Here is a 23,786-nt window from a genome sequence, read left to right on the forward strand (position 1 = left end):
CGCAGAAAGTAGAATTAATTGAAATAAAAACAAATGAAGATGAGTATAAATGTAAACAAACAATATTTTAATCAATTGTCAGAGAAACAATATAAGTTTTGTGCCTTAATAATGCAACGTAGAGCTATGCCTATTTTTGAAAGTATTTGAGAACACGTTATTATTGAGCACTCCTTTTTGGTTTTAAATGTGTGGCTTAAGTAAAACAAATTTCGAATTTGGCCCTATGCTGCGTTTGGCTCAGATTTTGACAGTTCGTTTGGCTCACAACATTCTCTCTATCTATTTCTCCTTCTAAAGCCTGTAGTACACTCTTTGTCTAATGGTCAAATTTTTGACCTTCTGACATAATGGTCAAATTTATTTGACATCATGGTTGTTGTTTGCCCGTGTTTGCCTCATGTTATGTAGCGGGCCGAAATGCCACACTCCCAAAATCTGCGGTTCCGTTCCCCGTATCTTCAAGCAAGTGGCTTAAGCGCCACCTCAAAGAGGACCACTTGCCTGTCTTGGCTTGCCCGGCCAGAAACTCCGCCTCAGGGCGGGTCAGCGTAATAAACTGGGGGAAACAAAAAGGCAGATGCACTATACTAAGGTACTCAGTCTCAACTTTCGATCCGAAACTCAACTTGAAATTACCGCAGAAATTCGCGAAAAACTCCCTAAACCTCAAAACACCGACCTCGTGATTCTCATCACTGGACCAATTCTGAACGATCAGATTGCTGCCCAGTTTTAGCGAAACCAGAGTGCGGGGACTGTATTCCCAAGCAGTCCACTTGGAGTACCAAATGAACGAAACTAGAGACGAACGCGAGACGTGAGATACCTTTACATCACCTAAATTACACTAAACATCACTTCACAACAGGGAAACGCACTATATTAATTTTACAGATATATTTACAACATTTCTAACTAGCTAGTTTTGGCCATCTAAACTTAACGATTACACTATAGTGTGCGGGGGTGGAGAATTTAATGGCTACGCCATAAAGCTATCGAAAGGGTGGGGGTCTTGGATAAACTTTGGCCCGGCGCCGGGACTTTATAGTTGGTACTCACGCGTCCGGTGACTACTTAACCTCGTAGATTTTAACGGCGACTTTGCTTTAACTCCGGAACTTCGGCATTTACCGTACCATCCAGGTACGGCTGGCGGTTGTATCGGCAATGACGGTGACTTGCTGAAAACCCTGCACGTGCCGATCCGTCCGATCAGCGGCTGGGTCTGATAACGCCTGGTTGTTCGGCAGTCGACGGCGAAAGCTGCAATGGCCGATCCGTCCGATCAGCGGCTCAATTAATGTGGCGGCTTGCTCGCACCTTAGTGCACAAGAAGGCCCGAAATGCGTGGTGGGAGGATGGATTGGCTTTGCTGGCGGTGTGATGTAGCTTCGCCAGGCGCTTTTAAATTGGATATAAAAAGCCGTCGAACGGCTGTTCGACGCGGTTAGCAAATTTACTAGCCAAAACCCAAAAGTCTTTCACCTTTACTATTTCCCACACTTGCTTGCAAAGCCTCCACACGTAACTTCTCCTAACTGCGCTAACTCTATTAACAAAGTAACATTTAAATATAACTAGCTAACCTAAAGAACATCTCACGTTGAGACAAACCTGCAAATATCGCGGAACAAAACAAAAAATCACGCACTCTGCCTTCGGTCACTGTTCAAATAGATCTGATCGAAGCGAGCTTGGTGTAATCCTCAGATCAAACGAGAATTTTGGTTTGAAACCGGAAATTTTGCAACGAACTTCGACGGTAAATTCAAACCCGAGTTTATATCTCCCTTTCCCATTAGGTTCATGCATCTAACCATTTCATTTCCCGAGTTTAATGACCTGCGCTGGCTGGGATTTTACCAAGAAGAACATATATGCACTATACTAAGGTACCCAGTCTCAACTTTCGATCCGAAACTCAACTTGAAATTACCGCAGAAATTCGCGAAAAACTCCCTAAACCTCAAAACACCGACCTCGTGATTCTCATCACTGGACCAATTCTGAACGATCAGATTGCTGCCCAGTTTTAGCGAAACCAGAGTGCGGGGACTGTATTCCCAAGCAGTCCACTTGGAGTACCAAAATAAACGAAACTAGAGACGAACGCGAGACGTGAGATACCTTTACATCACCTTAATTACACTAAACATCACTTCACAACAGGGAAACGCACTATATTAATTTTACAGATATATTTACAACATTTCTAACTAGCTAGTTTTGGCCATCTAAACTTAACGATTACACTATAGTGTGCGGGGGTGGAGAATTTAATGGCTACGCCATAAAGCTATCGAAAGGGTGGGGGTCTTGGATAAACTTTGGCCCGGCGCCGGGACTTTATAGTTGGTACTCACGCGTCCGGTGACTACTTAACCTCGTAGATTTTAACGGCGACTTTGCTTTAACTCCGGAACTTCGGCATTTACCGTACCATCCAGGTACGGCTGGCGGTTGTATCGGCAATGACGGTGACTTGCTGAAAACCCTGCACGTGCCGATCCGTCCGATCAGCGGCTGGGTCTGATAACGCCTGGTTGTTCGGCAGTCGACGGCGAAAGCTGCAATGGCCGATCCGTCCGATCAGCGGCTCAATTAATGTGGCGGCTTGTTCGCACCTTAGTGCACAAGAAGGCCCGAAATGCGTGGTGGGAGGATGGATTGGCTTTGCTGGCGGTGTGATGTAGCTTCGCCAGGCGCTTTTAAATTGGATATAAAAAGCCGTCGAACGGCTGTTCGACGCGGTTAGCAAATTTACTAGCCAAAACCCAAAAGTCTTTCACCTTTACTATTTCCCACACTTGCTTGCAAAGCCTCCACACGTAACTTCTTCTAACTGCGCTAACTCTATTAACAAAGTAACATTTAAATATAACTAGCTAACCTAAAGAACATCTCACGTTGAGACAAACCTGCAAATATCGCGAAACAAAACACAAATCACGCACTCTGCCTTCGGTCACTGTTCAAATAGATCTGATCGAAGCGAGCTTGGTGTAATCCTCAGATCAAACGAGAATTTTGGTTTGAAACCGGAAATTTTGCAACGAACTTCGACGGTAAATTCAAACCCGAGTTTATATCTCCCTTTCCCATTAGATTCATGCATCTAACCATTTCATTTCCCGAGTTTAATGACCTGCGCTGGCTGGGATTTTACCAAGAAGAACAAGCAAGTAAGTCGCTGATTCGTGCTTGAGATTTTGGTTGCGTCACCGCGAATGAGAGGCTAAAAGAAGAGCAAATATTCAAACGGCTAACTCGTACGCAAGGTGTAATTGCGCCTGGTTAGCCATGATCTTTATCGTAGATCAGCTATAAATTCGAAAATTGACGAAGAATAATTATGCAAATTAAATTCACCAACATGATTGCTACAGTTAAAATTGGAGAGTGACAAATAATTATCTTCGTCCAATTTTTTATCTGTCAAAAAGTGCCAAATATTTGACGCTTGGTCAAAGAGTGTAATACAGGCTTAAGTTTTGCTAGTGAAAATAGACTTGTGCGATACTTATACTGACAGTGGCAGCTTTTCAGTGGTTCCAGCTCGTATCAACTAGCTGGCATCTCCATCCGATTTGCTTTGCTTTATCGCAGCCAACATCGCAGCGGTTCTACGATGTGTGGGCTCCACTGACGCTGACAGACAGCATAACATAGCGTATCAAAAGTGGCGGTGATCTCGTGTACACATTGAGATGTTAGCCCTTGTAACATGTCAGCTAGCTGGTCCGTATGCATAAAAGAATATCGATACAAATATCGCGGTTTTCAGTATCGATACGGTCGAGTATCGGACGCTTGTGTATCGATCCAAAAAATCGAAATATCGTCTCAAAAGTATCGATATTTCCGATACCGATACGATATCGCCCATTGCTAAGTTTTATAACATATATCAACTTTTATATAACAGTGAATAGCTTGCTACATTCACGACATTCCATCACGATTACGACAAATGAATGTACAATTGCACTTCTAGACGGGTTGCAGCAAAAAATATCCAAATTCGCTCTAGTGCACATGCAATGCCTACTTCTTATTAGTCACGTATAAAAGCTCCAGCTAGCAGAAATTTAATCTTCATTGTATATCCGAATAGGACTTACTAGAAACTGGTTCGACTTGCAGCCGGCAGAGCAAAAGCTGATTCGAGCGCAGCTAGGCTAAGCAGGCGACTAATTCGATCGCAGCATTCCACAGCAGACGGGCCAGCCGGTGCGCTACGCAGGTTTGTTGAAAATGTCCGGGTCTGTCACGTCGCGTTTGCTTTCAGCCATTTGGTCACTACTAATAGCTTTACCAGTAGCGTGTGTGTATGATCGTTTTGTCCGTTTACTTGCGAAGAACAACAATAGAACTAGAATCATCCCGTGTCATCGGTAAATGGCAATCCAAAATGATGCTAAATGGAACAAATTTGTCTCTGTTGTGAGAAATACCAAACCCTTTTGAAAACCTTAACACCTTAACACAACTTTGCAAGAAGTGTATAGTTAAGTTTTTGTTTTCCAATTCAGAAATAATTGAAATTGTCATAATTTTTAAAAATAGCATGAATTTTATCCGTTTAATGTCAAACAATTTCTAATCTGAGAATTTTCGCTTGAATAGTTCTGGTCTTCAATTTCAAACTGTTTCGTTAACTTGTTTGCTAAGAAAAAATCACAGGAGGGTTGTGTGCAAAGCCACGACCGCAAGGTTGAAGTAGAATACTTTTACACAGCTCTACTTACGGCTGTACATTAACCTACGGCCGGGCGAATCGGTTCCGGCCGCTTTTCGCGTTTAGCCTGGCAGAGGCCTTATGCGCACGGCCAACACAATAGAAAGGTCTTTTCACATTGAAAATTAAACACGGCTTTACTGGAGTAAGTGTTGGCAAATGCATCTACCGCTAATACCGCCGCAATCGTACGAAAGCGCGTCGTTTCATGTGGGGAATAATATCAACAACGAAAAATGACGCGCGTCTAAAGCCTGTATTACACTCTTTGACCAAGCGTCAAATATTTGTCACTTTTTGACAGATAAAAATTTGGTCAAAGATAATTGTTTGTCACTCGCCAATTTTAACATGAGGCAAACACGGGCAAACAACAACCATGATGTCAAATAAACTTGACCATTATGTCAGAAGGTCAAATATTTGACCATTAGACAAAAAGTGTACTACAGGCTTAAGCACACCCGAACTGTTTCGCCGTGTCGCTTCCATTTACTTGCTTATAACATTCGCCTCATGGAAGTACCGACTTTACCTACCGCTGAGGCTGTTACCATACTGCTACTGGTACCCAAAACTATTAATTCTTCAAATTAAGTGTTTTATTTGTCCTCAAAAGAACAATTGTTCAATTCCATATCGGATATAATGCAATCGCATCTCTGTAATATTACCGACAGTCATATTCTTCTGAACATAATGATCCAACTTTTCCATTAGAGGAAGTGCCGGCTGATGTACGGCAAAAATCTCGCCCGATCGCTCGCGTTGGCGTTCGTACTCAGGCAGAGGCCTGAGACGTGGTGACCAACCACAGGGCAAGTGCTTTGTTTAATTTGAAGGCAGCCACAGGCGCGACCCGCTGCTATATTCTGTTACTGCTGAGTGCTGATATCTGCTGCTACTGCTGTCAACGTTGTGGAGGTCTATCCAGCTCACCTTCCGACTAATGAATGTAGCTAGTTTTCCCAGAAACACTTTTCTATAGCCGGAGGGGGCTACGTAATAGGCCACGCCTTTCAGTTCAGTTGTTCTATTCCCTAATGTTCTTCAGACAAATTATTCCACAGTTCGCATATGATTTTTTTATCCAGCGAATAAACACCGATGGTGCTCTCATACACGCAACGGTTTTAACCCGTATCTTATTGCGGTTTGTAACATCAAGCGATTTCGTTTGCTCGCTGTTGCGTGTTGCATCATGTTGCAACTTGGCAGCTGGGAGACGACGAAATTCTGTTTATGCTGATTGATTGAATCGACTTCATATTAGCTCTGCATAGTCGAACTAACTGCTTTTGTGAATGCGTTCTAACAGGGCAGTTTATTATTCAAAGTCGGTTATGCTGATCGCAGCCTTTGCGCTGCCCCTACAGTGGGTGGTTTACTAAATAAAGTAAAAATTAGACAACTACAAGAGAATTTGATTGCATCCCGCACAGAATGTCTGCTTGTGTTGATGCCAGAAAATTATCAACCTTCAATTATTTCTTTATTTTCCTTGAAAAAGGCATTTTGCGGTTCAAAATCGGTTTATGATCACAACCTTTGAGCTGCCTCAACAGTGGGGGAATTAACTGCTCCTGAGCAGCGATGGAAACGAAACGATTATGACCCGATTGTCGTTTTGTCCCAAACTGTACAGTTTGCGATGTGTTCAAGTAATGAATAAACTTGAATCCTCTCAGTACGTAACAAAATGTTGATGCATTGCTCACTCGGAAATAATAAATACATAACTAGACTATATACAGCTCTTAGAAGAGAATGATCCGCGCAACTCGTTGTGTTTTTTTCTCCGTACGTGGCTCGTCGCACGAGGAAAAACGATAGCAAAAGAGAATAATAAACTTGACTTGTCCCCTTCGCATCACAGTGACGCAGTAGTAATGATGTGGTATGGTGACGGCGGGAGGGAGAGTTATTTTAGGCTATCGGACTACTTGGGCAACGATTGTTTTCAGCAGGTTTGCTACACCAATTAATGAAAAACTGCTGGAGTAGTGTGAAACATGATATTATATAATATTTTTTTGTTTTATTTATTTTAAAAAAAGGCTGCTTAAGCAGGTAATACAGAAATTATTAGGTACCAAACTTTGCTATTATTCAATTAACCGAATTATCCTACGTTAAGCTTGCGGTTATGCCGAAGAATTTATCTACCTCTCGTTTTGGTTATGGTTTGGTGAATGGAACATTTTCCTCATATTAATTTCAGAGGTAGTGCTAAGAGGAGAGAGAGAGAAGGTGGCTACCTGATATAAATAAATTTAAAAAACGCAAGCTTGGCATAGTTTGCGTGATTGATAGTAGACATTCAAATGCTTGAACCTATCTCTTAAAACTAAATTCTTTTTAGTCGTATTGAACTAAGATTTTTAGTTAACATAACAATAATTCTTTTTAAGCAACAATAAGTTTCAGGGTACCTACGTGTAATATTTTATTTTTTTATCGTTTCCTTTCGGATTGACTTTTTACAAAGAATCACTGCGTTACTTATTGTTACGTAGGAGGGAGGGAGGGAGGGAGGGGGGGGGTGTAGTAGAGACAGTTACGTAACTATCATGTTTGCTCGAAACTGAAAATTTCGGAGAGGAGTCAGACTGATTAGTGGTAAGTAATTTTAGGGGGGGGGGAGTCATGTCGAACGCTACCTATCGTTACATAGGAGGGGGGGGTCTGAAATCTAGATTTTCAGCGTTACGTAATTTGTAATATAACACGTCGATGTTGCACCATCATGTTTCATATCAGAGCAATTCCATCACAAAACCGGGCAATCAATTTAGTCGACCATTGCAAATACAGTGATCACCCGATTATATCACCCCCTTGATGATGTTTGGAGTGATAAAATAGGGAAAGTGATAAAATCGGGAATTTTTTTTTATTATTATTTTGTTATAAAAGATGGTAAACCAATAATTTAACACGTAAAATCAGCGATTTTGATTACTACAAGAAATCGAATCATATGAAAAACAGTTCTATCCGTCTGTCTGCTCCTCTGATCCTTATAGACGTAGGAACTACTGTACTAATCGGCGTGAAAATTTTTATGTAGGGGTTTTTGAGGCCGGAAAAGGTTATTAGAGTAGCTCGAGACCCCTTCCTCTTCTTAAAGGGAGGGCTTCCATACAAATATAACACAAACTTCTACGTAACTTAAAAAGTAATCAAGCAAATGGAACCAAATTTGACATGGTGAGGTTATTAGGAGTAAGAAATATGTCAATGGTCACTTGACACCCCTCCCTCCTCTGGAAGAGGGAGGGCTCTCATATAAGTAAAACATAAATTTCACTACTAGTTCGTAGGTTAGGTACTAGTGTTTGCATAAAGCTGTGAAGTTGTTCTCTTAGTGTCATACATATCTCAAGCAGCTCAAAAAATTAGTTTCAGCTATTTTCTAAGGTTACGGAAGAGGGATCAGAAATGACCCAAAATGTGTTTATGTGGTTTACTGATAGCCCTTTCACAAAATATCTCTTCAATACATTTCAAAACACATGAAAATTGAGACTTTTTGTACTTTTTCTTCATTCACCCAGAAGCAGAAACAAATCGATGACGTACGTAACGTATCTAACAGTCACAATCCCTGGCTTTTTGGACCGATAGGCCTGAGCAAAACTAGAGGGAAAAAAATCGATGAAGTAGTTGAAACAAAACCAATGATTTTAAAAATAAAAATTAATCGAGGATACTGTCTACAGACATTAAAAGACGAAAGCTTGTATCTTAAATGACAGTGGAACTGGCACTTGTAAATAATTGCGAGATTCGGAGATGGTGGACATACAATGTTATATGATGATAAAATTGGGTGAAAAAGGTGATAAAATCGGGGGCAGAGAAAATCGGGTACTGATATAATCGGGTGATTACTGTATTTTCATAGCCAAAAAAAAATCGGTTTTCGATGGTTTTTGATGCCAAATGACTTAGAAACGCATGAAACGTCGAGAATTGGTGTCATCTGAAAAAAAAAATTGCAAAAATCGACTCTCTGGGACTTAATCGTTTTTCCAATTGTGGAAGGCGGAGTTTAAAACATTTAGAATTTATTTAATGAAATTGATTGCTAGTCTCTCGAAATAGCCTGTATAATGATATACACTATAAGTAGCATCGAATACATCATAATTCATAATATAGTGAAAAATGAGTATAAAATAAAAAAGCACTTCGGTTCGTTTGATTGGTGTGACGTCTTCGACAAAGTTGTAGATAATAATTCTGTCTTTCCAAAAAAATACATTTAAAAAAATCATTTATTGAAAAATAAAATAAGACGAAAAATTAAAAAACAATTATCTATTCAAATGAGCTCATTTTTTAAAAATCTGATTTTTTAATAAAACCTACAAAAGATTGCCAAAACAATGAAACCAGTCCGACCATTTAGAAGCTAAGAAAAAAATGTTATCGTTTTTTGAAAAAAAAAAAATTTTTTTTTGAAAAAACTAATTGTTTGAATCGTTTTTTCAAATGGAATTATTTTTCTTTTGAAAGGACAAAATATTATCTACAACTTTGCCGAAGACACTATGTCAATCAAACAAACCGTTTCGACTGTAGACATATTTTTAATTTCCAATAGAGCACTGTATGAGGAATTAAGAATATTTTTACGGTCAAAAAGGTTTATTTGATTGTCATAGTGTACCTGACAAAGTTGTAAATAATAACTTTGTACTTCCAAAAAAGATGTACCCCGTGAAAAAAAAAATAGCTTTTTTTCTGATTCCTCCATGACTGGTTTCGTTGTTCAGGTAATCTTTCGAAGTTTTTATTAAAATAAATCGATTTTTTTCAAATGAGCTGTTTTGGATAATTAATTTTTAATTTTCTTTTAATTTGTTTTCAAAAAATCAAGAACATGTTTTTACAGTCTATATTTTTTTGGAAGACAAAACTATAAGTTACAACTTTGCCGAAGACGTCGCACCGCTCAAACGAACCGTGTTGGCTCTAAAAGTATTGGTAATCATCAATACCATCATAATAGCATTTTTCAATAGCTTTTCAATATGAGTTGTGTTTCGAAAAATTGAACCTATAGCACAAAAGGGCATTTTTTGCCTATGAAAACGACTATGCAAAGTTTCAGCCAATGGGCACGTTCACGTTCTGATGATGTAAACTTGACAGAAAATGTATGGTTGAACTGTCAAAACGACGCAAACTCAGAAACAACGAGTCAATTGTGTTGCTTATTGATTGAGATCCCTATCCCTGGCGAAGGACATTATTGTGGTAAGGGGCTGTCCACATACCACGTGGACAGCTTGGGGGGGGGGGGGGGGGGTTGTGTGATGTGTCCACGGTCCTTACAAAAATTTTATAATTCATATGGGCATTTGTCCACGGGGGAAGGGGGGGGGGTCAAAATCGTTAAAAATCTGTCCACGTGGTATGTGGACGGCCCCTAAATAAAACGAATAAATTGTCTGGTACAGCATTCGCATAAACAAGTACAAGTGTCCTAGAGAGTATATTTTTCAAACAAAATCAAAAAAACATATTCCATCAGTATCCACCGTTTCATGTACTTTCAAGACACTTGGAATAGAAAACATTATTCAAATTCCATGCACCTCCCGTGTGTGATTTTGTAAATGACATGGAAGCATTCAACATTTTCCGCGAGACACAATCTTAATTTTGGTTGAGTTATATTTTTTTGCACAGAGTAATTTTTTGAAACATTTTGTAAATTTGTTTTGAAATATCTTGCCATTTTACATGGTATTTTTTTTCAATTCAACATTGCCACCCTAACGACAATGATGTAGCAAATATTATATTTTCAGGAATTTTTCTATTGGTATTGAGTGAAAAGTGATTTTTTTCTTTTTATACTCATTTTTACACAATATTATAAACCATTCTATGTCAAATAAATGAACCACCCTAATGAAACATAATGTTTTCGATGCTAGTTATAGTGTATATCATTATACAGGTTATTTCGAAAGACTAGCGATCAATTTCATTAAATAATTTCTTAATATTTTGAACTCCGCCTTCCGCATCTGAAACCGCCATTCTCTACTGCGAAAACTTGCCGAACTTTTTGCGGATATGTTAACCTTTTCTACACTCAAAATATTTTTCATATTATTGTTACGTGAAATTTCCTGTACTTATTCATTTTCTGTCATTTTGCATGATTTATGTGACAAACATAACATCTACGTGAAAATCACATGCATACTATGTTTCATCACGTAGTATCCACGTGAACTTGACAACGTCAAAGAGAATGTCATGAAAGAAGTATCGCGTGAACTCTCTATGTGAAAATACACAGAAATCAAAATGGCGAAGCTGTTGTCTAACTCAGTCTCTGACAATAAAAAAGAATCTCTCGACGGATTGCCAATAAGTGAGCTTTCGAAAACCGTACGAATTTGACATCGAGCCTTGAGCTTACAGGTTTCACACAGATTTAGTTCAAAGGTCGAGGAGTTTCCCATACATAAACAGTTGCAGCTTACAATAGTTATCGCCGGCAAATGTCGTAATATTTGTCCGTTTTAATGTCGTTGATTCATTTACGAATCGGCGATTTTGCATGGCCGTGCGATTTATCAAGCAACATATTTCTATAATTTCTAAAAACTATTTGCCGTCTTTTAAGAATTGGGGAAACAAAATTTGGAAATTTTACGTTGTATCAAACGTAGTAGCTAGCAGATAATCGAATGCTTTCCATTTTACCGGTAGTTGAATTCTACGTGAAATTCACATAAAATGCATATGTCTGCTGTATAAGATTCATAGGATAAATCATCTCACCAGATCATGATGAACTCAAATGACAATCACGTAGAATCTACGTGAAAATGACAGTGGAAAATATTCACATAACTTTTCCCGTAATTATGACGTGAAAATTATTTTGAGTGTACCTTTTTGTCCATCCTGACACACGTTTTATACAAGCGAGATCTCTAAACCAACTGGGAACTTGAACCTGCCACCAAAACAATCTCATTATGGAAGTAGGAGACAACACACTTTGTTTTCACTCTCTTTTTGACAAAAATCTCAATCATTGGCGGAATGATCATGAATGATCTTTGTTCATCATATGTACATATTGCGACTAACCCCATATACTCCGCTGTGCACATTTAGATACAGATGTTGTTGTTAGCAGTCACGACAAGAGGCGAATAGTGCGAAAGAAGAGAAAGAGAGTACGCCAGCAGAGATACTACCCAGTAAGAATTGTCGGGCCGATGTCGGACCAATTCGCGTCCGATTCTCCGATAGATCGGTCCAACAACGGGTCGACATTTCGCTCAACATCGGTCCGATGTCGTGCTCAAATGCAACAAAAATGTCGGACCAGGGTTCATTCGCTCCTAGGGGTTCATTCGTCCTCGTGCGTCGCGGGCGAGAGGGAAGTTTAGTTGTGTTTGTTTTGAAGCAAGTCCGGTGCGGCTGGCATGCGGACTTGGTCAAAACAAACACAACCAAACTTCTCCTGCCGCAAAGAGATCACGATGGCGGGGTGTACGATTCAATCTTCATTGTATGCGACGCAGCAACGGCGGTGTGCAGGTTGCTTTGTTTTGATTATTTTGATAGCGCGGTTTTGGATTAGAGCGCTTCATTTATTTTAGGATGGTGCATGATTAATTATTTTTATCCACTATATAAAAATGGATTTACGTAACGCAGATTTTATTGATATTATTCCCGCCGTTACTGAGGTGCACAATAAGCACCATCATTTTAAATCAAGAAAGTAAGCGGTGACATGTGCGTTTTATTGCAATAAAATATTTGTAGAGTTCGGAACAATATATTTGTGAAACATTTAGGGTTTCTTAATAATAAAAATTGTGATATCATTCACATAACGTAAAACGTGGTGGCGGGGCTGTGCGATTCAAACCTCATTGTGTGCGATGCAACAACGACGATGTGCAGGTTGCTTTATTTTGATTATTTTGATAGCGCAGTATTGGATTAGAGCGCTTCATTTATAGGATGGTGCATGGTTAATTATGTTAATCCACTTTATAAAATGGATTTACGTAACGCAGATTTCATTGATATTATTGCACTGAGATGCGCAATAAGCACCATCATTTTAAATCGTTTTAAATCAAGATAGTAAGCGGTGACACGTACGTTTTATTGCAAGGAAATATTCGTAGAGTTCGAAGCAATATATTTGTGAAACATTAAAGGTTTGTTAATAATAAAAATTGTGATATCATTAACATAACGTAAAACGTGGTGGTTGGGCTGTGCGATTCAAACCTCATTGTGTGCGATGCAACAACAGCGATGTGCAGGTTGCTTTATTTTGATTATTTTGATAGCGTGATATTGGATTAGAGCGCTTCATTTATAGGGTAGTGCATGATTAATTATTTTTAGTCACTATATAAAAATGGATTTACGTAACGCAGATTTTATGGATATTGTTGCCGCCGTTTCTGAGGTGCACAATAAGCACCATCATTTTAAATCGTTTTAAATCAAGAAAGTAAGCGGTGACATGTACGTTTTATTGCAAGGAAATATTCGTAGAGGTCGAAGCAATATATTTGTGAAAAAGTTAGGGTTTTTAATACTTAAAATTGTGATATCATTCACATAACGCAAAACGTGGTGGCGGGGCTGTACGATTCAAACCTCATTGTGTGCGATGCAACAACGGCGATGTGCAGGTTGCTTTATTTTGAATATTTTGATAGCACAGTATTGAATTAGAGGGCTTCATTCATACGATGATTCATGATTAATTATTTTTATCTATTATATTAAAATGGAATTCCGTAACGCAGACTTTATTGATATTATTCCCGCCATTCCTGAGGTGCATTGGTAATGGTAATTATTTTGATTCGTTCATTATCATTAAAGTAAGCTGTGACATGTACGTTTTTTTGCTAGAAAATATTTGTAGAGTTCGAAGCAATATATTTGTAAAACATTTAGGGTTCCATAATAAAAATTGTGAAATCATTCACATAATGTGAAACTAGGTGGCGGGGCTGTGCGAATCAAACCTCGTTGTGTGCGATGCAACAACGGCGATGTGCAGGTTGCTTTGTTTTGATTATTTTGATAGCGCAGTATCGGATTAGAGTGCTTCATTTATAGGATGGTTCTTGATGGATGTGTATAGGATGGTTGCTTTGTTTTGATTATTTTGATAGCGCAGTATCGGATTAGAGTGCTTCATTTATAGGATGGTTCATGATTAATTATTTTTATCCACTATATAAAGATGGATTTACGTAACGCAGATTTTTTTAAAATTATTCCCGCAGTTTTTGAGGTGCAAAATAATTACCATCATTTTAAATCGTTCTAAATCAAGAAAGTAAGCAGTTACATGTATGTTTTATTGCAAGAAAACATTCGTAGAGTTCGAAGCAATATATTTGTGAAACATTTAGGGTTTTGCTATAATGAAAACTGTGATATCATTCACATAATGTAAAACGTGGCGACGGGGCTGTGCGATTTATACATAGTGGCGTGACGCAGCAGCGGCGGTGTACACTTGTACAGGTAGCTTTGTTTTGATTATTTTGATAGCGCAGTACTGAATTAGAGCGCCTCATTTATACGATGATTCATGATTAATTTTTTTTATCTACTATATTGAAATGAAAAGACGTAACGCAGTTCTTATTGATATTATTCCCGTCGTTTCTGAGGTGCACAATAATTACAATCATTTTAAATCGTTTTTAGTCATATAAGTAAGCAGAGACATGTACGTTTTGTTGCAAGAAAAACTTTGTAGAGTTCGAAGCAATAAATTTGCAAAACATTTAAGGTTTCTCAATAATAAAAATAGATATAAGATGGTCCAAGATATAAGATGGTCCAAGATTAATTATTTTTATCTACTATATAAAAATAGAATTTCGTAACGCAGATCTTATTGATACTGTTACCGCCAAGGTACACAATAAGCACCATGATTTGACCATGATGATTGTGGTCCCCGTGGCCCTGTGGTTAGCGATGTTGGTCGGCTAGCTCTCCCACATGGTTGTGATATCGGGTTCGATTCCCGATCGAGTCGAGGAACTTTTCGAGCTGGAAATTTTCTCGACTCAGCACTGGGCCACGGTGTATCATTGTACTTATCTTTTGGCAAAATGTGCCAAAAACAGTTACGATTTATTAATAATAAAAAAGTTGATATCATTTAAACATAATTAAAACCTGACTTTTTTTTCGTTCAACCTTCAACGTTCACCCTATAATTCGAAATTCAAAGCGATGGCACGTGGTCTTTTATATTGATATTCAGACTAGACATTTGAGGAGAAATAATAGGTGTTTGATTACTAAAGTTATAATTCACAAGACTTCGAAAAATATAACAAACCATGACTTTTCATGCTTGATTTACCTCTAAATCAAAATCTGAAGCGGTGATGTGTTGTTTTTTTCTCTATAATAAAATGTTTGATATTGTTTCGGATCGACATGTGTGGGAAAGTTATGGTATTTTCTTTACTAAAAACTGAGCGTATCATGCAAAATCATGTCTTTTTATGCTCAATTTAAATCAAAGTTCATTGAGATGATATTTTTTTTTTTCTATATTAAAATGTTCGGAAAGATATTTGAGGAGAAATATGTTTCACGCATTTTTCACGTAGTTTCGCGATTAATCATTTTTAATGCTCAATCTACCTCTAAATCAAAATTCAAAGCAATATGTGATTTTTTTTTTCAACTAAATGTTTGTTGATGTTTAGGAAAGACATTTGAGAAGAAACAACAGGTATCTGATTAATAAAAATTGAGATATTATTCACTACATAAAACATTCATAATGATGATATTCAATGGAATTTGAGAATATCTGACAAATGAAGAAAATATGGAAATATATTGCAAATAACTTAATCTGATAAATAAAAAATGAGATATTATTCATAGAACTACGTAGACATGTAAAATTATGAATGTTGGTAGCCCCAAAATTGATAAACTTTAATCACATCAATACGTTTGATTCAAATCTGCATGCGAAGTGATGTTTTTGAATATCCATATTTTAAGCACCGATCAGTTTTTTTCCGCGTTTTTGCGTGGATTTTCGAATTTATGTGTTTTTTTACGCTAAATGGTGCACTAGATGCGACATTATGCGCATTATGCATAAGGTAAAAAATCTAATGTCGCAAGTCATTGTTTTTGATTTTCTGCTGGAACGGTATAATATACGACAAATAAATGTGTGCCACCAATGTCAGACACAGGAAGCTATTTTATCTAATACGTAACTACAAACATTGTAGCCATCGTGATTGATGATTGCAGATTATTAGTCCTAAACTTAAGAATAATAAAAAAACAACCCTAAATGGTCATCCTATATCAACTCCAGCTGCCATATTTAATTTTGTGATGGTAATTTCCGGTTTCTGGCGAACATCCCAAGGTGGTCAAATACAATCCAATCTTAGTATTCTCAGAAACAGGATGATGCCCAGAGGCCAGAAATCATTCCCAATAGCAATTTCGAATTCCAAGATGACCACGCTGGTGTCAGGAATATAGCCTAAACTCGTATTTGGCCAATAATTTCAATACTTTCAAAAGTGGATCCCCTGTTACAGTTCATTAGTTTCTAGTTTTTTTTTCTTACCAGCTTTGGGTCGTCACTTGGGTCTCCAGTAAAAAACTCAATCGGGCGAACTTTCAACCCACCTATACCGTTGGTCACTGAGCGAAATTCACAAAACGTATACTATGGAGCGGAAATAAGTCAAAAGGACTCACAATTGATTTAACAAAGAACAGCTTGAAAATTACGAGACCATACAATTTTTTTATTAAAATTGCCTTAAGCGGGAAGGAAGAGTTAGTAAGAATTTAATTCACTTGCGTATATCTTTTCACGTTTAAACGCCCGTCGGGCACTCCGCTTGCAGGGGGGAGGAGGGGGTATAGGCTGGTTGGGTGGCTGCTTTGCTGCCTTAGAGATGCGGTGGTTTCGCTTGCCGGATCCGGTCTTCTGGCCAGCTATGCGTTGTAGTATCGGACAAGGCGGCCTCGGTCACAAGGGTAGCACCGGCTTGTTGGTCGATGGACAATCGGCTGGTGGGTAACCCGGAGGGTGTCACTGTTGCACTATGGATGATTCAACTGGCTTTCAACACCACGCCAAAACTAGCGTACAAAATGGCCTTCCAATTTGGCCACAAAGGGTCACACTTAAGGCGTTATTCCGTCAAAACCTCGAAACTGGATCTTCAACGCGCGACTTTACTTCTCCAGGTTATAATGAAGGTTATAATTCTGCATATTTGCTATCCGACCTTTTAATTTACAACCAGTCCGCTTTCCATCGTAGACCCTCCCTGCCGCGTAGCGCACCGCCCCGTTGTTTGTAACCGACGACTCGAAACGTCTAGAAACTTACCGTTTAGCTTGGCCAGGGTTTTATTTATCATTATTTAATTTTTTTAGAACAATTTAATAATTTGAACTAATCTACAACTGGTTTTCACTTAAATTTAAATTTCATATACATGCAAAATACAACAAAATTGTTTAAATAAATAATTAATATGAACTAACAATCAAAATAATTTATTTATAACAAATAAGCAAAATGGCACCAAACGAGGTTATTAAACAAAAATTAAACAAAACTCATACATAACAATGTAGTATGTATTTGCGTAATTTTTGCATAGACATTTTTGACACATGTAAACATTATACGTATAAACAAACAACAGGCATCGAAAAAACAAATTGTGAACCTGGAACTGCGGTTTGTTAACACTAAAAAAATTACAAAATAAATAGAAGTAAAGATCAAGCTGGCTCAGTGACCAACGGATTATTTTATTGTGACCGTCAAAGAGTTTGGTCACACTCCAGACGTCATTTTGAAGGCGACTTGCAGTTTCTGTAGAGCAGCCTTAATCGCAAAATAAAATTGTATACCAGTGTTTCTGAAGTGAATGGTGCTAATGCGGCAGAGAAATATAAAAAAAAATTAAATTTAAATTTTGAATCTATCCCGAGCATCGCCGGGAACGTTCAACTATTTATTGATTTTGATATGATTGATTATATTCAATGAATCGGTTTCGAACTACCGCGAGTGTATTAGAAGTAATTGATTGTTCGGAAAATTTAAACAGTTTACATTGTTTGCCTTTTTTTATTTTAGGATAATTGAAAAGTGTGTATCAATATCACAAAGTTGCATGTTTTTGAGTTCAGGAACAAGGAGAATAAATATAATTTTCATTTTTTATTCTTTCTTCAGTTAATCAGGGTGTACAATTTTTCTTGAAACGGCACAGAAATTTTATAGTTTTATATTCAATTTTTAAATAAATTTGAAATTTTGAAGCTAAGAAAATCTTCACAAATTCGATCTTAACCGTTTTGTCTGCAAAGCCTACAACTATTCACTGGGCTTGCGTGTTTGGAGTGTGTAACTGCATAAATCTAGTTTATATATAAAAAAATCCGCTTTGTTTCAATCGTGTAGGTCATTCGCATATCCAGGTGCGACAGCCGAAGTGGTGAGGTGTCTCTAATTATTAATACAGCGCTATTTCGAACGTATTCACACCAAGCCGCTGTGCAATGTCCGGGACAGTGCCGTGTTGTCGCCGTGCAAATGAAAAAATATCGTTGCCGACGATATTTTCTGCGTCCCGGAGAGTGCATGGCAGCAACTTGCGATGATGTGACTATGTGGCAGTGAAATATTTTCGTTTTTTTTTGCATTCGCGCCACAGCTTGGACACTGCCCGAAAGCAGTGAGAATAGCGCTTAACTCTGTTATTGTAATTCGCATATAACTTTATATAAACAACCCATAGGTGAATAGGTATGACAAGAGTGAATACATAAAGGGGACTGAAGCAAGAAAATCCAAACGGACCGTCAAACGCTGACGGTACACGAGCAAAGTGAATAAACTTTACTACCACGCTAGACTTGTTAGCAAGGGTATTGTAATCACTAAAAAAAAGTTTACAATAATTTGAGTTTTTATTCTTTTTGTTTATTTTGATCATTCTATCATTTAAAAGAGCGTACAATAGATTGATTTGAATTTTATTCTGTTTGTTCATTTAATTGAATCATTTCCTGGTAACAACAGGATATGTGTATGAACGCAGCGTTCCAATTGTGTAGACTTGCTTGCCCGATCGATGTCGCAATCGCTGAATTTTTCGTATCAGTCTAGGAAGTAAAATTAAGGAAAAAATAAACAATTGTTCTCATTACGGAAACTTTGAAATTTTACCAAGGTTCTCCCGCTGGAGCAATTTTACCTATCCGTTTCAATATTTCTGAGCCTTCGAGTTGATCATTGGATCATGTTGTAATAGTTGTTCCTAGAGTTTCCACGAAACTGCTTGGAGGCAACAGTTCGGCAGCAGTCCCAGCAGCAGTAGTAATAGTCCCAGCAGCAACAGTGGTCCCAACAGCAGCAGTAGTCCAGCAACAGCAGTTTCTGGATTAGGATTTACTCTGGTCAAATTAAAAAAAAAAACACACACACACAAAGTAAGACAAACCTTCTTCATGTTCTCGTGCTGGTATGTTTCACTCAAGTTCGGCATTGGAAGCTTCAAGCGCACCCGGTATAGACCTCAGCTTCCTGTGACTACGGCCGCGTACAGATTCCGCTCGTAATTAACATGAAGCTACTCAAAATGACAAAAAAAAAATACATTTTATTCATCACTTGCAATTATTTTCTTGTTTACTTACATTGCAAAGTCGGGTGTCTCCGGTAGTAAAATAGTCTGCTGGAAGACAGTGAAAGTCAATTCACAGCTTTGCAAGAATCCGTGTGATTCCTTGGAAACTGCAGCGTATCGCCAAAGTGTTTATCTCCAAACGAAGTGCATTGTGAAGAAGTGACCATTGTATCGTCGGATAACGACACAACTCAAAATTTTGAATATTTATTGTCGTAAACTATCATCTCACAAAGCATCTAGCAAAGCTGTGTCCATTTTGCTCCACTAACCAGTACAGAAGCTTATGGGACCACATTTCCCATGTTTTTCCCGAAACAAGTAGGTTGGCTGATCGTACTCACCTGTCTCATTGTTTTTCATTGGACCCTAGGAATGAATGCAAGATTTTTCTAAAACTTTTTAACTAAAATCGTGCGCCCTTTGGGTCAGTTTTATTGTTGATAGGAAATTATTTTCGTTAAGAGAAAGTCACACAAAGGTATAATAGAATTTAGAGTAAAGGAAAGGTAATTGATGGGGGAGCCTGAGAATAAACCCATGGTTAATTCTTATTGATATCGACTGACAAAGCAGACTCTGTAACCTTGCGGCCACGCAGCTTCCGTCTTAAAAGGTTATGCACTTGTGCTCGCGATAAAAAAATATTTTTGTTGGTGAAGACAAACGAAATATTTAAAAAAAGTTAATGCACATTTATTCACGCATATCATGTGAAATTTTCAAAAAAAAAAAAAAAAAAACACTACAGTCATTGTACCAAAACATAATTTTTCCAACGTCTCTCGCGGTGAGCATGTTACAGAAAGAACTTCTTATCAGAAACACAAAAACAAAACATAAAACAAAAAAAAACGAACAAATCCTGTAAGTTGTACCTTTGCGCTGTACATGAATGGTGGGTTTTGCATGCTTTTTTTCAGAAATGGTGACCGTTTTACTAAAAAGTTTCGTTATTTAAGTGAAAATTTTCGGTAGGAAAAAATGTAGCTTTAAATTGAAATTCCTTCATTCCCGAGCATGCTATTATTGTTATGAACAAGCCTGTCTAAAATTCAGGCTGATCGAGTTAATGGTTCTTGACGCGCTTGCTATAGTTGTCAAAGTGTATCTACTGCTCAGACGTTTATGATTTTTTGAGAAAAGATACTTTAGTCGAAAAAATGCGAATATTTTTATTGCTTTATCTAAAGGTACATATTAGGGTGGGGAAAAATGATCGATCTTTCAGAACCAAGTTTGTTTGGTTTCTTTTGGGGCTCCAAACAACCCTAAACTTACATGTAGTCGATTGGTTTTGTCTCCGCTTGGCGCATTGCATTTCAAATTTGTATGGAAATTTGTATGGGAAACCCAACTTTTTTGCATTTACCTTTCTAGAGAGCTCAATAATACTCTAATAATGCACTACATTATGTTAAAGTATAGTATTTTAGATGCCTAAAGCAGGTATTAGACGAAGCAAATATTTGCTATTTTTGGTACGATTTTTATTTGCACTGTATCTGTATTGAAAAATAGCAAATATTTGCTTCGTCTAATACCTGCTTAACACCTTTGCAAAAGACACTGAAGAGCTAGGATGTCTCTAAAAAGAGCTATAGCTGTTCAAAGTTGAATATGGCGATTTAAATGCAGAAAATCTTGTTTTCTGCCAACATTACCAATGTACCGGCGTCAGTAGGATTCCCATCAGAAGTAACCTATCGTCACGAGTTTGTACACTTAGCAAAACAAATTTAGGTCAATATTCTAGGCGTAGAAAGAATCTACAACGTGTTTCAAAGGTTACTTCTGATGGAAATCTGACTGACGCCGGTACAACGGCAGTGTTAGCAGAAAACATGGTTTGCAACATAAATTTCTACATACTCAACTTTGAACAGCTCTAGTATTTTTTGGGACACCCTAGCTCTTTAGTGTCTTCGGCCAAGTTGTTAGGCATCAAAAAACCTACCATTTGAAGTCATGAAACCTTTCATTTGAGCCATTTTGAGCTCTTTAGATTGGAAAATGCATAAAAGTTGGTTTTTCCATACAAATCTCCATATAAATTTGAAATGCAATGCGCCAAGCAGAGACGAAACCAATCGACTTCCGATAAATTTAGGATTGTTTGGGGCCCCAAATAGAACAAAACAAACTTGGTTCTGGCTTTCTGCTATCAAGTTTCGTTTTTTCCATATATCGATTCCCCACCCTAGTACATATCCTTCCATAAAATACAATAAGTATTTCGATTGTTTCAAATAACACAAGTGTATAAATACCGATGAATTTAGAATTGTTAAAAGCCATATGGTGAGCGCATACTTTACTTTCACTGATAAGTGGTTGTATCTGTTTTGACAATGCAAAAAGCGATAATTCACATAATTATTTTATATAATTTAATTATTATATTTGCCCAGTGGAAGTTACTTCGATGTACCCAAACATTGAGCAATTTCGGATAGGTATTATGTAACATTGGTTTACCAACAATAAAAAGTAAAAAGAGTAAAAAGTTTTGAAGCACTGTTTTCAGACACTCTGTCTTTTGAAAGATTTCAAATTAATTTTGAAACGATGTAAAACGAGCTTACCATTGCACAGTGGTTCAATAAGGCAAAAAGTGGAACTTAATTCCATAGCGCCTTTCATCTTCATCCTAGCTTAAAAGTGTCTTCGGAACAATTTTTTGTATGAATGACCATAATCGCAAATTGTCAAAAAGTATGAAAAAGTTACTACACTAAAAATAAAAAAATTAACTTTTTTTGTGTTAAGAGATAAAAGAATAGTTTATTCAGAAAAGTTGTAGAAAATTTAAGAATATGAAACTTTGTTGAACAAATGAAAAACCTATCTTTTTTCGGTACAAAGTTATAAAGTGTATTACATGGAACTTACTTAAAACTTAGTTTTTTGTACTTAACTTTTGTTAGTTGCATTTTACACGAAAGTGTTGTTCATAGGAATTGTTAGGGCACATATAACACACATTTTTGTCAAAGACCGTATATCTCCAGGACTTTTCCTTATAAAGTTATATCATAATTTACCTTATTTATTCGATAATTTCAACAACGTATAGGTTAAAAAGGGGCAAGTGGAATCATGATGTCAATACTTTTCCTTAAGGTTAAGCTGAAGTACTATAAACTCCTTTAGGTTCCATTTGTCCCAATTCACCTATATAAGAGTACGGCTTAACACAAGAAATACTAACTTTCTTGTGTTTAGAGAAAGAGGAATGATTTATTCGGCAAAGTTTTATAACGTGAAAAAATATCAAACTTTGCTGAACAAATGAAAAGCCTATCTTCATTAGGTACAGAGTTACAGAGTATATTCTATAAAAGTTACTTAAAAGTTAATTTTTTGCACTTAACTTTTGTTAGCTACATTTAACAAGAAAACGTAATTATAGAGAAGCATTTGGACATACAAAACACACGTTTTTGTTGAAGGCCACACATCTCCGGAACTTATCCTTACAAAGTTGTAGCACATTTCAGCATATTTTTTCGATAACTTTAACAACGTATAGAATAAAGATCAATCCACCTAGGGTTGGGACGGATGGAACTAATAACAGTTTTGAGCACTCGAGCTAAACTTCGAGAAAAAGTATTGACATCATGATTCTGATTGCCCCTTTTCACTTTATACGTTCTTAAAGATATCGAAAAAATAAGCTAAAACATACTATAACTTTGCAAGGAAAAGTCCTGGAGATGTGTGGCCTTCAGGTGTGTTTTGTATGTCCAAATGCTTCTCTAGAATAACGTTTTCTTGTAAAATGTAACTAACAAAAGTTAAGTGCAAAAAATTAACTTTTGAGTAACTTTTACAGAAAATACTCTGTAACTTTGTATTGAAAAAAAGATAGGATTTTCATTTGTTCATCAAAGTTTCATATTTTTGAATTTTCTACAATTTTGCTGAATAAACTATTCTTCTATCTCTTATTTTTTCTATTTTTAGTATAGTAAACTTTTCATTTTTTTGACAATTTGCGATTATGCGGGTCATTTATGCAAACAATTGTTCCGAAGACACTTTCAAGCCAGGATGAAGGTGAGAGGCGCTATGGAATTAAGTTCCACTTTTTGCCTTATTGGACCATTGTGCATTGGGGTCAGTTCCAACAAAATACTCTCAATCAGAACTTGGACATGCAAAACGTATTGAAAACAATACTGATTACGAATTTCTTCAAGTTTAAAAATTGTTTTCTGCAAGCTATTAGAATTTTTTTAAAGGAAAACATTCCATCACATGGCGAATTCCTGATTTTCACGTGAAAT

The 23,786-nt window shown here is 37.2% G+C and overlaps 1 protein-coding gene and 1 long non-coding RNA gene across 6 annotated transcripts in view; both read right to left on the minus strand.

Moving 5' to 3' along the window:
- The window catches only part of LOC129718521 (uncharacterized), a 740,981-nt gene that overhangs the window by 566,700 nt on the left and 150,495 nt on the right, over window positions 1–23,786 (minus strand). The gene's annotated exons all lie outside the window — the stretch shown is intronic.
- LOC129718522 (uncharacterized) lies at window positions 18,793–22,149 on the minus strand. 2 transcript variants are annotated; one of them, XR_008726945.1, is made up of 4 exons: window positions 19,505–22,149; window positions 19,309–19,437; window positions 19,035–19,244; window positions 18,793–18,970 (listed from the first exon to the last, which is right to left on the minus strand). It is a non-coding gene; the product is annotated as an uncharacterized LOC129718522 (long non-coding RNA). The 2 variants fall into 2 exon arrangements; XR_008726944.1 differs by having other exon boundaries at window positions 19,309–22,149.

Source organism: Wyeomyia smithii, chromosome 1 (genome assembly GCF_029784165.1).
Source record: "Wyeomyia smithii strain HCP4-BCI-WySm-NY-G18 chromosome 1, ASM2978416v1, whole genome shotgun sequence".
NCBI lineage: Eukaryota > Metazoa > Arthropoda > Insecta > Diptera > Culicidae > Wyeomyia > Wyeomyia smithii.